Below are 16491 nucleotides of genomic sequence, written 5' to 3' on the forward strand. Positions count from 1 at the left end.
ACCAGGCCAGACAGAATGAGAGTTTTTTTTTTAAGATAAAATGAGATTTTTAAAAATATATGCCACATTTCCCTGAAGAAATTTATTGATGCTCAAAGTATCTGTAATGCATATAGAAAAGTACAAAAACATACATGTAAGGTTTAAGGGACAATTAAAATGCTCCTCTGTGTATGCTGTGCTGTTATTCAGACATAGAACATTGCTGGTTACTCAAAAGCATGACCTTACTCCCCTTCTCACCCCCTCTTTAAAAATATTTTACTTATTATTTTTATTTTATGTATATGAGTATATTGCCTACATACATGTAAGTGTACCTGTGTAGTGCAGTGCCCACAGGGGTCAGAAGAGGACATCAGATTCCCTGGAACTGGAGTTATAGACAGTTGTTAGCTGCCATGTCTCACTCCCTCTTTAAAATTTTCTTTATTTTGACTTTTATGGCAATAATTATTACTTTTCTGAATTTCTCCAGGGAGTATGTTTTATCTATCTTGTAAGTATCCTTTAAGTAAATTTTTGTTTTGCCTGTCATACTTTATGTAAGTGGAATGGCATGATATTGTTCTGTGCCTTGAGTCTTTTTGGTGCTATACAGAGTTCTTATGTGTGCATCCATGTTGTTGCCATGTGCTCTGTGCTTTATCCCTGCTGTGTACTCTTCCTTTGTGATGACGTTCAACCTTTTATTATCCCTTTTACCGTTAGGATGTGTCTGGACTGGTTCCAGCTTCAGGCTGCTCAGAAGATTGCTGCTGAGTCTCGTGCTTGTCTGGGGTGCACACGTGCAGGATTCTCCAGGACAGTCACTCAAACTTTTCGGTGTTAAGGCCCTCTGAGCATGTACCTGCTCATTTATGCATGCATGAATGTGTTTGTGTGTGTACGTGTTGTGTATGTGTGTGTGTTTTGTGTGGCATGTACATGTGTGCATGTATGTATGTTTGCACGTGTGCGAGTTCTTGTGCATGTAGAGGTCTGAGGTTGATGTCAGAAATCATCCTCAGTCACTCTTTCACCTTATTCATTAAGGCAAAGCCTTTCAGTCAAACCCAGAGGTCACCCATACGGCTAGTCTTGATGTCCTATCTCTTCCTTCTGAGGATGGAATTACAGGTGAGTGGGCATAATGCCTACCTGGAATTTAAATAGGTTTCTGGGGCTCTGAGCTCCTGGTCCTCATGCTTGCCCAGCAAGCCTTTTAATGGTTGAGCCAACTTTCCCAAGTGCTGAGACTGAAGGCATGTCATCCTTGCACAGGGGCCATGCTAATATTTGTGTTATTCTAATTTTAGGATATGTGCTGCCAAAGTGAGCACTACCCTTTTCATTCTTAAAAATAGTTGAGAATTACATCGAGCTTCTGTCTAGGTAGATGATATCTGTCAATATTTACTGCATTCAAAACTAAAACTGAGAGGACTGGCAAGATGGCTCAGCACATAAGGCACCTGCTGTCCAGCCTTCTGTGGTGGTTTAAATGAGAATGTCCTCCACACACTCTAAGTGTCTGAACACTTGGTCAGTTGGGAGTGCTGTCTGGGGCGGTCATGGAACCTTTAGGAGGTGTGACCATGGTAGAAGGAAGCATGTCACCGGGGTGGGCTTGAGAGTTTATTGCCTAGTCTCACTTTCAGTCTCTCCTTCTCCCTCTCCCTCCATCTCCCTCTCCCTCTCCTGAAGCACAGAGCAGCTATTTACACCCAATCAGACAGCAACCAAGCTACATCGACAATATAAACAGAATCAAACTCCAGCTAAACAAAGGCAAGTTATAATTTCTTATCAGACACACAATCAACAAAAGAAATCCACATGCTCAGGCCACAATGCAAAAACAGAAAAAATATGAAAAACCCAAACCCACCATGCTACAGAAGTGCACTATAATGAGAACTACCTCGATGAGCTCCAGGACACAGAATTTAAAAGAAAAATCATAAACATGATCAAAGAATTCAGTGATTTAAAGACCACATGAACAACTCAAATAATTCAAAGAGGATAGGAATAACCTCCTGACTGAAGTGCAAGAAAAAATACAAATATACAGCTGAAGGAAATGATGAAGACAATTCAGAACATGTAAAGTGAATTCACAAAAGAGATAGAAATATTGAAGAAAACTCAAGCCAAAATGAAGATGGAACTGAAAAACTCACTAAGCCAATTTGAAATGACAGGAGAGAGCCTCACCAGAAGAATAAATGACATGGAAAACAGAATATCAAGACTGGATGACAAAGTTGAAGAATTGGATGGATCAAGCAAAGAATATGAAAAAAATTTAAAAACACAGGAATGGAATATGCAGGAGATGTGGGGCACCAGGGAAAGACCAAATCTATGAATCATAGGCATAGAGGAAGGAAAAGAATCTCAGGTCAGTGGCATTGACCAGATCTTCAACAGGAATAGAGAATAAAACGTCCCTAAATTAAGGAAAGACATAACCATGCAAATACAAGAAGTACTCAGAACACCAGAGACAGGACCAGAACAGAAACTCCTCATGGCATGTCATAGTAAAAATACTAAATGTATAGAACAAAGAGAGGGTCCTGAAAGCTTCAAGGGAAAGACAACAGATTACATATAAAGGAAAACCCATGAGAATTACAGCTGACTTTTAATGCAAATTTTAAAAGCGAGAAGAGACTGGAGAAAGGAATTCCAAGTTCTAAATGTTCATAGATGCCAACCCAGAACAGTTTACCCAGCTACTGTCTATCACAGTTGAAGGTAAAAGTAAAATCTTTCATGATACAAATAGGCTAAAAGAATTCATATCCACCAAACCAGTCCAAAAAAGAATACTCAAAGAATGAAGAAAGAAATGACCATACTCAAAAGATTACAAAAAGGCAACAAATGAAGTTATAAAGTATTAAAAACACAAAATAAGACTAATAACACAAACAAAATGATAGTAACCAATTCACACCTTTCAATAATAATTCTATCAATGGCCCCAATTCCCCAGTCCAAAGTTGAATAGATGAAGAAAAAATTCCATCTGTTTGTTGTCTATAACAAACTCATCTTACCTCCAAGGATAGGCACCACCTTAGGATGAAAAGGTACAAAAAATAATAATAATTCCAAGCAAATGGCACTAAGAAACAAGCAAGGTTGCTATTCTAATATCTGAGAAAATAGACTTCAAGTTAAAATTAATCAGAAGAGATACAGAAGGTCACTACATTCTGGTCAAGGGAACAATTGATCAAGCTGACATCACAATCATGAATATAAATGCACCAAATGTTGGTGCATCTAATTTCATGAAAACAGTACTGCTGGATGTCAAGCACAGATTAACCCCAACTCAGTAATAGCAGGCGACTTCAATATTCCACGTTCTCCGTAGGTATTCTTTGTCATCCTGACAAAGAATAAACAGAGAAATAATCTGAATTAAATGATATCATACATCAAATGGACTTAACAGAAATCTACGGAATATTCTACCCAAGCACCAAAGAATACACATTTTACTCAGTAGCCCATGGCAATTTTTCAAAAATAGATCACATACTTGGGCACAAAATAAACCTCAACAAATACAAAAAATTAGAAATAATTCCATGTATTCTATTGGACCACAATGCAATAAAATTTTAAATCAACAGCAAAAGAATCTCTAGTAGGTACATGAACTCATGGAGATTAAACAACACACTTTTGAATGATGAATGGGTCAAAGAAGAAATTAAGAAAGAAGTAAAAGTATTCCTGGAACTAAATGACAATTATAACACAGCACACACACAAAAAACCCTAGGACACGTTAAAATCAGTCCCAAGAGGGAAATTTATAGCTCTAATCCCCTAAATTAAAAAATCAGAAAGAGCACAAATAAATGACTTAATGGTGCAATTCAAAAATTTGGAAAAGCAAGAACAAACCAAAACCAATCCCAACAGATGAGAAAAAAATAATAAAAACCAGAGCAGCAATCAGTAAAATAGAAACAATACAAAGAATCAGTGAATTAAAGAACTAGGTGTTTGAAAAGATAGACAGACCCTTAGCCCAGTTAACCAAAAGAACAAGAGAGCAAATCCAAATCAATAAAATTAGAGACTAAAGGGGGAACATCACAACAGACACTGAAAGGATCCAGAACAGTATAAGGAATTGCTTTAAAACCTGTACTCTATTGTGTAAAAGAAATGAATGAATTTCTAAATTCAATGGCTCTACTAAAGGTGAACCAAGAAGTCATCAACAGTTTAAACAGACCCATGACAAACAAGGAGCTCAAAATGGTAATATAAAACCCCCTGACTAAAAAAGCCCAGGCCCAGATGGATTCACAGCAGAATTCTACCAGACATTCAAAGATCTACAACCAATACTATTTAAACTATTCAAAAGATAAAAGCAGAAGGAGCACTCACAGACTCCTTCTATGAAGCCAGTATTACTCCAATACTCAAACCAGGAAAGAAACAACAGAAAAAGAAAACTATAGGCCCAAATTTCTAATGAACATAGGTGCAAAATTTCTCAACAAAATATTTGCAAACTACATACAGATACACATCAAAAAGATCATCCACCATGATCAAGTCAGTCTTATTCCAGAGATGCAGAGATGGTTCACTATACATAAATCAATAAATGTAATAAATCATTTTAATGGCATTAAAGACAAAAATCACATGATCATCTCAATATATGCAGAAAAGACCTTTGACAAAATGTAACATGCATTTATGATAAAAGTCCTAGAGGGAACTGGACTGCAGGGAATATACTTCAACATAATTAAAGCTATATACAATAAACCCACAGCCAACATCATTCTAAATGGAAAACACTGGAAGCATTCCCACTAAAATCAGGAACCAGAAAAGGATGTCCACTATCTCCACTCCTCTTCAATATAGTGCTTGAAACTCCTGCCAGAGCAGTAAGACAAGAGAAGAAAAGTAAAGGGGTACTAATTGAAAAAGAAAAGGGAAGATTATCCCTATTTGCAGATGATATGATATTACACATAAGAGATCTCAAAACTTCCACCAGAAAATTCCTAGAAATGACCAACACTTTCAGCAAAGTGACAAGATACAAAATCAATTTACAAAAATCACTAGCCTTTCTATGTACCAATAACAACCAATCAGATAAAGAGTTCATGGAAACACTCCCAGTCACAATAGCCCCAAAAAATGTCTAGTAATAAACCCAATAAAATGCAAATTTTAATCTTTGAAGAAAGATTTCAAAAGACACAAAGAGGTGAAAGGACCTCCCAAGCTTATGGATTAGTAGAATTAATATTGTGAAAATGACCATCCTACCAAAAGCCATTTATAGATTCAATGCAGTGACAATCAAAATCCCCATGACATTCTTCACATAGATAGAAAAAGCCCTAAAATTCATATGGAATCACAAAAGACCCCAAATCCTGAGGAAAAAAAAAAAAAGCAAAGCAACCCTGAGAACCAAGAGCAGTGTTGGAGGCGGGGGATTACTATATCAGATATCAATCTATATTACAGAGCTATAGTCCTAAAAACAGCATGGTATTGGCACAAAAACAGACATGTGGATCAACAGAGCAAAATAGAAGACCTAAACATGAATGCATGCAATTTCAGCCACTTGGTATTTGACAAAGGTGCCAAGAACACACCTGGAGGAAAAACAGCATCTTCAACAAATAGCGCTGGCAAAACTCGATCTCCACCTGTAGAAGAATGGATGAAGTTAGACCCTTATATATCACCCTGCCCAGAAGTCAGCTCCAAATGGATCAAAGACCTCAATGTGAAACCTGAAACACTGAAACTCGTAGAAGAAAACATAGGCAGTACTCTACAAGATATAGGTGTAGGAAAGGACTTTCTAAATCAGACACCAGTTGTCAGGAATTAAGGTCAACAATTGGTAAGTGGGACCTCATTAAACTAAAAAGCTTCTGTACAGTAAAAGAAACAGCTGATCAAGAGGAAACCCACAGAATGGAAGAAAATCTTCACCAGCTACACATCTGACAGAAGTTTAATATCCAGAATATGCAACGAACTCAAAAACTAAAGAATCAGAAAACAAATGACCCAATTAAAAAACAATCTGAACATTTCTGAATACAGAACTCTTAAAAAGAATAAATAAAGATAGCTAAGAGGGGCTGGAGAGATGGCTCAGTAGATAAGAGCACTCACTGGTTGCTCCTGCAGAGGACCCAAGTTCGATTCCCAGCACCCACATGGTGGCTAACAACCATCCATATCTCCACTTCCAGGGAATCCAATGCTCTCTTCTGAACCCCGTGGGCACTGCACAATACAGGTGCACCTACCTACATGCAGGCAATCCACATATACACATAAAATAAAAATAATAAATAACATTTAAAAATATTTTTATTCATTATTTTTATTTTATGTGTATACGTGGATTGCCTGCATGTAGGTAAGTGCACCCATGTCGTGCAGTGCTCACGGGGGGACAGAAGAGGCTGTCGGATCCCCTGGAACTGGAGTTACAGACAGTTGTTAGCTGCTGTGTGGGTGCTGGGATTTGAACCCGGGTCTTCTGCAAGAACAGCCTGTGTTCTTAACCGCTGAGCCATCTCTCCAGCCCCTAAATAACATATTTTAAAAGTAGCTAAGAAACACTTTAACATTGTTCAACATCCTTAGTAATTCAGGAAATGCAATTCAAAACTACTTTAAATTTCATCTTACCCCAGTCAGAATGGTTACATGAAGAGAACAAATGACACCAAATGTTGGCAAATGTGGGGAAAGGGGAGTTGTCATTCACTGCTGGTGGGATTGCAAACTGGTGCAACCACTGGAAAGTAGCATGGAAAACTCTTTAAAAACTAAAAATAAACCTACCATATAATCTGGTTATTCCACTCCTTGGCATATACCCAAAGCACTCATCCTACTGCAGAGATACTTGTGCAGTCATGTTTGTTGCTGCTCTTTTCACAATAGCTAAGAAATGGAGACAGCCTAAATGTCCCTCAGCTGATAAATGTATAATGAAAATGGGGTACATTTATACAACGGTGTTCTACTCAGTGGTAAGGAAAAATGAAATCCTGAAATTTCTAGGTAAATAGATGGAACTAGAAACTCATATTAAGTAAAGTAAGAGACTCAGAAAAACAAGCAATGCACATTCTTTCTCATTTCTGGATCTTAATCCCAAATCCTTAAAAGTGAGTATATATACTGATGTAACTGCAGGAAATGGAAAGGAACCACGGGGGTCAATGAGAAGAAGAATCCCAAGAGAGGGGAATAGTAGGGTGCAGCATTATCAAGGGGGAAATGGGGGTATTTAGCTGGGAAAGGAGAATGGGTTGCTATATAAGGAACCATGGGGGTAAAGGGAAAGAAGAGGCTCAGGAGAAGAGGACAGTAGGAGACAGGTGTTATCAAGGGGGAAATGGGAAAAATGGGGGTACTTTAACTGGGGAGGGCACAGAGAAGTTTATACAGGAGGAGAGAGAGGTGAGACAACGTCTAGGTGGTGTGAAAAACCAGAGGGAAATGTATTAGTTCAAAAGCCTACTGAAAAACACATATAGTACCTGTACATGAGTGTATATATATATATATATATATTCTGAAGGCTATGTAAATACAAACATGGTGTCAGAAAGGAGAAACCCCCTTTTGAGCTGTTGGTCAGGGTAGTCCAAGAGACTCCCAAAATAACACAGGCTATTGCCACAGCCCTTGATTGCCTCCCAGAACTTGAAGGTAAGATCCTACTGCTGAATATGGGACATAATTCAGACACAAGACTGGAAGCCTTCTCCCTGAAGACTAGCTCTCATACTATCAGAGGATACTATGCAAGCTGCTAGTGGAGAAAACCAATCAATAGCCCAACCCAGTTGTAAAGCCTAATAACCACAGCAATGACCACTGCATCAAACTATCTCTATTGGTGCAGTAGTAGCACTTTCATCTTGAGGGTAATCAACAGCTATCTAATTGAAACTTGAGACCGCTCAAGGGAGGGAACTCATATGTGGCACTGTAAACATAGCCACATATACAGAGCTGGAGAGATCATAGAGCCTAGTGAAAAACCTATGTCTGCCACATCCCTAGACAAATGTAATTTCTTACTACATGCTAAATATGTACCCTTATATTTGCAGACACGAATACCTCTCACCACTCATCAAAGAAGCTTTTTTTTTTTTTTTTTTTTTTTTTGCAACAGATGGAGACTATTACAGAGTTCCACAACTGGTCAAATGCAGAGAATAAGTGTGAGATGTCCAGCCCTAAGTGAAACATCTATAATGCAACTTCTACACTTAAGGCTCAGGGAACACAGTGCAATGGGGAGAAGAGAGAATATTAATGTATCTCTCAACTTTCACCAGTGAAGCTTCCTCGTGCAACTGATGGTGATCAACACAGAAAGCCACAACTGGCCAAAATGTAGAGAATAAGAGACTGTAGAGTATGTGTCCCTGGATAGGACTCCTGTATTAAACATCTGCCAGCCCATGGCTCAAGGGCCATTGCAGAAGAGGGGGTGGAAAACCTGTGAGAGCTAGGAGTGGCGGATGATCACAAGGAAATAGCTTTCCAAGCAACTGGGAATTTGCTCATACGAACTCACAGCAATGGTGACAGTACGCTAGACCCATGCAAACTCAAACCAGGCAAAATCCCAACATTGAAGTGAGGAAATGGGTAAGAAGCCACAACCTTTCCTGGAGAGCTATTGGCAACTAATCACTGCTGGGAGAGGGAGAATTGGTCTTCTTTAAGGGAGTGACACTAGATAGGCTGACCAGGTTCCAGTGGATGACCCTATACTGAGAGATTGGGGACACAAACTTGACTTGAGAGTCCTTAACATATATCACAGAATGCATGAAATCTGGTGGTGGTACAGCTTTGGAGGGGTGCAGATAGGATCTAAATATGATCAATATGTATTTATGAAATGCATAAAAATTCAGTAATTTTTAAAGCATACCCAGTTCTATTTAAGACAGTTTTTCTTTTAAAAATATTTTATTATTTTTATTTTATGGTTATGTGTATATTGCCTGTATGTAGGTAGATGCACCCATGTCATCCAATGCCTGCAGATGTCAGAAGAGGGCCTGGGATTGCCTGGAACTGGAATTATGGATGGTTGTTAGCCACCATGTGGGTGCTGGGACTCAAATCCAGGTCCTCTACAAGAGCAGTCAGTGCTCTCAACAGCTGAGCCATCTCTCCAGCCCCCATTTAAGACTATCTTAAATGAAGCAGTCAGAATTAACTTTGTGAAATCTCAATCACTGAGTTTATTCCCTATTTCCCTATTGAAATTAGTAACCACATTGGCAAATATGAGATTTGGGGGGTTTGTTTGTTGAGATAGGGGTCTCACTGTGTGGCTCCAGCTGGCCTGGAACTCTCTATGTAGACCATTCCAGGCTGGCCTCAATCTCACAGAGATCTTCCTGCCTATGCCTCCCAGGCACTGGGATTAAAGGTGAGCACCATCATGCCCATGTGAGATTGTTATATTATTTAAGAAATGTTGGGACTGGAGAGGTGACTCAGCAATTAAGAGCATGTACTGCTCTCTTCTGGGGGACCTGAGTGCAGTTCCCAGCACCCACATCAGGTGGCTCACAACTGGCTGTAGCTGTAGCTCCTAACTATCTGACTCTGAAGATACCTGCACTCATGTGCACATACACATATACAGACACACATATACACACATAATTTAAAATAATAATTTTTAAAAATCATTTTGTTTTGCTTTTTTGTTGTTGTTATGGGTGTTTTGTTTTGTTTTGTTTTGTTTGAGACAAGGTCTTGCTCTGTAGTCCTGGCTGGCCTCAAACTCAGGGATCCCTACCTGCCTGTCTTCCAAGTGCTAGGATTAAAGGCATGCACCACCATGCCCAGCTATAAAAACAACAACAACAATAGCAAAATAAAAAAAAAAAACAAAAAAAAACTTTTTTTAAAAAAGAAATGTTTGGGGCTGGAGAGACGGCTCAGTCGTTAAGAGGAGCACTGACTGCTCTTGCAGAGGACCAGGGTTTGCATGGCAGTTAACAATTGTCTGTAACTCCAGTTCCAGGAGATTCAACGCCCTCTTCTGACCTCTGCAGGCTTTGCACAACATCGTGCACCTACCTACATGCAAGCAATACACCCATACACATTAAATAAAAAATAAAATATTTTTTAAAAAATAAAAAAGTTGGCGGACATAGTAACACACACCTTTAACCCCAGTACTCTAGAGGCAGAGGCAAGCAGAGCTCTCTGAGTTTGAAGCCAGCCTGCTTTATATAGTGAGTTCTAGTCCAGTTAGGGCTACACAGTGAAACTCTATGTAAAAAAAGAAAACATTTTGTGGTCTTTTTGAGACAGGGTCTCTCTGTAGCCCCAGCTGGCCTGGAACTCGCTATGTAGACTAGGCTGGCCTTGAACTTGAAGATATTCACCTGCCTTTGCCTCCCGAGTGCTGGGATTAAAGACGTATGCCACCACACCCTGCAAAAAAGAAAACATTTTTAAAAGAAACAACAAAAAGTACCAATATTTAGAAAATCTATTCAATACAGTTAACCAATATTTTCCAGATGACCAATGTATAATGTGACAAAATCATATGTAGGTAAAAGTTTTGTTCAAAGTGAAAGAAAGATCAATGGATTTCAATGCATTTAAAAACAGTTCTCTAATGTGGTTTCAGATTCCACATTACAGTACCTCTGTAGTTAAGAAACTACCAATGGAATGTTGCATGGAAGAGGAGATGGCAGATTTTGCAATAATCCCATATGTTCGCACTTTATTACTCTGTATGGTCTTGGCTGTAAGATCCTCTACAGTTAGCCCTTATTTGACTTAAAAATTCCCTTTTTGGGGGGCTGGAGAGATGGCTCAGAGGTTAAGAACACTGGCTGTTCTTGTAGAAGACCCGGGTTCAAATCCCAGCACCCATATGGCAGCTAACAACTGTGCGTAACTCCAGTTCCAGGGGATCCGAAAGCCTCTTCTGACCTCCGAGGACCTTGCACCACATGGGTGTGCTTACCTACATGCAGGCAATACACACATACACATAAAATAAAAGAATAAATAAATTTTAAAAAAATTCCCTTTTGTTTTAAGATTGCTGACTTTTAGAATTAAGAATGTATTTTTTTTACCATTTGCCTTCTCTAAATATATTGAGGTATTTCTATTAATATGAAAAATTACAGGCTAGAGAGATGGCTCAGTGGTTAAGAGCACTGACAGTTCTTGCAGAAGACTCTGGTTCAATTCCCAGCACCCACATCACGACTAAAAACCATTCTTAACTCTAGTTCTGGGGAAACCTGACACTTTCTTCTGACCCCCATGGGTATTGCATGACACAGGTGCACTTACATACATGGAGGCAATACACTTATATGCATAAAAATAATTTTAAAAAATTTAAAAAAAGAAAAATTACATTGAGTTCATTTCTATTAGTAAGCTGATTTTTGTCTTCCTAGGATAGCTTGACTTGGTGATATATTATCCTTGCAGGTTATTGGGCTGAATTTCCTCACCTTTTGTTTTAGATTTTGTCACAAGCCATTAGAATAGATTTATCTGTAATCAAAATATTTTGACCTACAGTCCATGATGAATTTTAGGATATTTTTTGCCTTTTTTTTGAGACAGGGTCTCCCTGTAGCCACGTCTGTCCTGGAACTCACTATGTAGGTTAGGCTGGCCTTGAACTCACAGAAATCTGCCTGCCTCTGCCTCCCAAGTGCTCTAGTAAAGGCATGTGCCACCATTCCTGGTGAATTTTAGGATCTTAATATATGCTTGGGGAGTTGTTCCCTCTTTTATATTTTTATATTTTATTTGCTTATTTATTTTGAGGTACAGCCTTTTATATTTTTATATTTTTATACTAAAATACTTTGCTCCTTAAAAGAATGATGGCATTACATTAACACATTCTAGCCCTCACATTTTCCTGTATGCATGATTCAATTTATAATAACACCATGACTCACGATATTTGTGTCATTATAAGATTTGAAAATTTTACACATAAGAAGTTAGTCTACATAGTCTATGTATTCAGAGGCACTAGCATTAAGACATTCATATTTTATTACCTTTCCAGTTTCACAACATATGGAATAACATGACCCTTTTCATTACTGACTCTCTCTCTCTCTCTCTCTCTCTCTCTCTCTCTCTCTCTTTCTCCCTCTGTTGTGTGTGTGTGTGTGTGTGTGTGTGTGTGTGTGTGTGTGCACATGCCTTTGTGTGCATTTGGGCATACAGGCCTCAGCACTACCTTTTTCCTTCCTTCTTTTTTTTTTTTTTTTTTTATAGAGTCTCTCACTGGCCTGGAGCTCACTAACTAGGTTAGGCTGCCTGGCCAGCAAGTCCCACTGATCCACCTCTCCAGTGGTGGGATTGTAAGTGTACCAACACTACACCTGGCTGCCACTGCTCCCCTTCCCCCTCTTCCTCCCTTTGTTTGGATTTTTGTGTTCAAACTTGCATCCTGGTGCTTATAAGGCAAGCTTTACTAACTGAGTCATCTCCCCAGCTCCCCTGGGTGTTCCTGTGTTTTCTCTTCTTCCTTGGCCCTCAGAATGACACCCTTTGAAATTTCCTTTTCAGGGGTCTGGATCACAGCAAACACTCTGATTTCTATGTAGTACACTCATGCTTCCTTCTTCCTTCCTTCTTTTATTTACTTTACAGTCTAATGTGGCCCAGTCTCAAACTGACTGTGCATCTGAGGCTATCCCTGATTTCCTGATCCTCCTGACTCCACCTCCTAATTGCTGGGCTTACAGGCATGTACCACCATGATCAGTTTATGTGGTGCTGGGGATCAAACCCAGGGCCTTTGCATGCCAGAAATGTTTGTCCACTAACTGAGCAGCAACCTCAGACCCTATCGCTGTTATTAAGACGTCAGTGCTTGGTCAAATTTCCTTTGACAATGATCTATCTCCACCCACACTCCTTCCTCCGCATCATCATCTTTGCTGTTCATTAGTTTTATAAAGAATCGGAGCATGACTTCCTTCCTTCCTTCCTTCCTTCCTTCCTTCCTTCCTTCCTCCCTTCCTTCCTTCCTTCCTTCTTCCTATTTGAACTTTGTCTGGCTTCTTTGTTTGGATTGTTAAAATTCACTATTTCTGTGACTAGTATTTCTTTTTTAAAAGTCTATGCCAAGGTCAAGGGAGATGGCTTAGTGAATAAAGCACTTGCCACGACAGCACTGAGGATCAGAGCAGAATGGCCAGAACCCACATAAAAGTCTGGTAGGTATGGTGGCCTACCTGCCATCCCAGAGCTTGGGAAGAGAAGACAGTGGCTCCTGGGGCAAGCTGACTAGCTAGATTAGTCAAATCAGCAAGTTCTGGATTTAATGAGAGACCTGACTCAGTAATAAAGTGGGGTGTGATCAAAGAAGACACTCAGCATCAACTTCTGGCCTATACACAGAGGCACACATGAACATTTGCACCCAAATACACATGTGTCCATATGCATGCAAACACACATGCATACATGCATACCATACAGATATACAAGCAAAAAAATTTTTTAATTATTTATTGAGAATTTCATACAGGCATATAAGCATATAAGGTGTTTTAATCAAATCCATGCCCACTCCCTCCCCTCCAGCTCCTCCCATATCTCCCCATCACTTTTTTCTTATACTTTCTTCTTTTTTTTGTGTGTGGGGCTTTTTGCTACTCTAACTTTACCCCCTCTGAAGAGGTAAACTTAAAATCTTTCAAGGATTAGATAAGAGCTCCCAAATACTTTTGACGTTTTTGGCCTTTGGAATGGAGTATGTTGCTAAGAGACCCAAGGACATTTTGACTTTTAGCCAATGTGGTGGTTTGAATGGAAATGTCCCCCCATAGGCTCCAAGTGTTTGGATATTTTGTCCCCAGATGATGGCGCTGTTGGGGAGGTTTTTAGAAGGTGTGGCTATCCTGGAGGAAGCACGTCACTGGGGGTGGGCTTAGAGAGTTCTTAAGCCTTGCCAGATCTCCAGTTGCTCTCTTGCTTCCTATGCTTGCTTGAAGATGTGAGAGCTTAGCTTCTGCTTCTCCTCCAGCCACCTCTGCCGCCATGCCTCCCCACCATGATGGACTCTAATTCCTCTGGAACTGTAAATGAAAATAAACTCTTCATTTTTATAATTTCCCTTGGTCACAGTGTTTTATCACAGCAACAGAAAAGTAATTAATGCACCTAGTATGCACAAAGTCCTGGGTTCTAGGCCAAGAAACTGGCTACTTTTCTTTGGGGTCTTTTTACCCTAAGTGCCTAGCCAATTCCTACCTCCTATTCTAATCATACCATCCTCGGCTGAGGTTACCCAAATTGCCAATAGGGAATCGGGATGCAGACTGCTCTGGCTTCTTCCATGTTGAACAGGGATGCAGTGTGAGGTAATTGGAGTACCCCTTCAGTGGGTCAGTCTAAAAGACTCCCAAATTGCATAACTCTTATCTCTAAAGGGAAAAGAAAGTCCTTGAACCATGACTAGGAAAGTATTCTTGGACTATTTTATGACTAGCTACATGTACAACTATAATATTAGAATTCGGTTTAAAAATAATATTTGTCTTTTCTGTCTATTTAGGAGTAATGGCCACTGCCTGGGACTTGTATGATTACCAAACCTGGGTCCTCTGCAGGAGCCTCATTTTTCTTTTTAAAAAAATTTTTAAATTTTATTTACATAAATAATTTGGTGACAATTTCATACATGTATACAAGGTACTTTGATCAAATCCATCCTCACTTTCTCCCCTCCAACTCCTCCCATATCTCCCCATCACTTTTTTCTGATAACGTCATGTATTCTTTCTTCTTTCATTTATTTTTTTATTTTTTATGGGGACTTTTGGCTACTCTAACATTCCCCCCTCTGAAGAGGCATTCCTAAAATCTTTTAAGGATTAGATAAAAGCTCCTAAATACTTTTGACATTTTTGGACTTTGGAACGGAGTATATTGCTAAGAGGCCCAAGGACATTGTGAGTTTGAGCCAAGAAACTGGCTACTCTTCTTTGGGGTCTTTTTCCCTAACTGCCTAGCCATTCCTACCTCCTGTTCTTATCACCCCATCCTCTGAAGGTGTTACCCAAATTACCAATAGGGAATCAGGATGCAGGCCACTCTGGCTTCTTCCATGCTGAACAAGGGACGCAGGGTGAGGCAATTAGGGTACCCCTTCAATGGGTCTATATCTAAATCACTTTTTATATGGACTTAAGCCTAATGTCTGGAAAGTGTAATCCCTTGAACTCTTAAAGAAATATACTGATGACTGTATTCTTTGGTTATAATTTCCCTTTGGGTATTTGAGACCATACAGTTGGCCCAAATAAATTAATGTATTTTTATACTTAAGGTTATTTGAGGCTCTGTTCCTCAGGGGTCACATGGGCTTGGGAGGAGATCCTGGCTCCTTTCTTTTACCAGTTCCATCTATATGAAGATAAGTCAAAGGTCCTGCTCAACCATACCTGGCTTCACTTGGAAGCAGGAATGAGATGTTTCCTCAGAGTTGACCCTCCTCTTTGTAGACTGGACACTAGTTCAAGTCCATTTCATGGACTATTATTTTTCTGAGTCTGGGTTACTTCACTTAATATTCCAGTTTCTAGATCCATCAATTTACCTGCATATTTCATTATTTCATCTTTCTTTGCTGCTGAATAGAACCCCTTTATGTAAATATACCACAATTTTTTGACTGCTCATCAGTTGAGGGGCACTTATATTTCCATTTCTTGGCTATTGTGAAGAGCAACAACAAACATGGTTGTTTATGTGTCTCTACAATAGGATGAGTCCTTTGGGTATATGCCAAAGAGTGGTATAACTGAGTCATATGGTAGGTTCATTTTTAGTTTTTTAAGAGTTCTCCACACTGTTTGCCATAGGGGTTGCATGAGCTTGAAATCCCACCAGCAGTGAACGAGCATTCCCCTTTTTCTACATCCTTGCCAGCATTTGTTATCATTTGTTCTCTTGATCCTAGCCAGTCTGATTGGGGTAAGGTGAAACCTTAGGGTACTTTTAATTTGCATTTCCCTAATTACTAATGATGTTAAACACTTCTTGAGATGTTTCTTTTTCCTCTGAGAACTCTTTGTTTAGAGCTTTAGCCCATCTTTTACTTGGGTCATTTGGTTTCTTGATTCTTTGTTTTTTGAGTTCTTTATATATTCTGGATGTTGAACCTCTGTCAGATGTGTCACTGGTGAAGATTTTTTTTCCCATTCTGTGGGATTTCTCTTCTCTTTTTTCATTGTTTCTTTTGCTGTACAGAAGCTTTTTAGTTTAATGAGGTCCCACTTGTTGATTGCTGACCTTAAGTCCTGAGCAACTTCTGTCCGATTTGGAAAATCCTTTCCTACACCTATATCTTGTAAGTTACTGCCAATATTTTCTTCTAATAGTTTCAGAGTTTACAGTATCACA

The 16491-nt window shown here is 39.3% G+C and overlaps 1 non-coding gene across 1 annotated transcript; it reads right to left on the reverse strand.

The window, feature by feature from the left end:
* Positions 1-1217: 1217 nt before the first annotated feature.
* Positions 1218-1322, reverse strand: LOC115070017. The gene has a single exon (XR_003849231.1). It is a non-coding gene; the product is annotated as a U6 spliceosomal RNA (small nuclear RNA).
* Positions 1323-16491: the final 15169 nt, after the last annotated feature.

Source organism: Nannospalax galili, unplaced genomic scaffold (assembly GCF_000622305.1).
Source record: "Nannospalax galili isolate Female #2095 unplaced genomic scaffold, S.galili_v1.0 scaffold553, whole genome shotgun sequence".
In the NCBI taxonomy this organism is placed as follows: Eukaryota; Metazoa; Chordata; class Mammalia; order Rodentia; family Spalacidae; genus Nannospalax; species Nannospalax galili.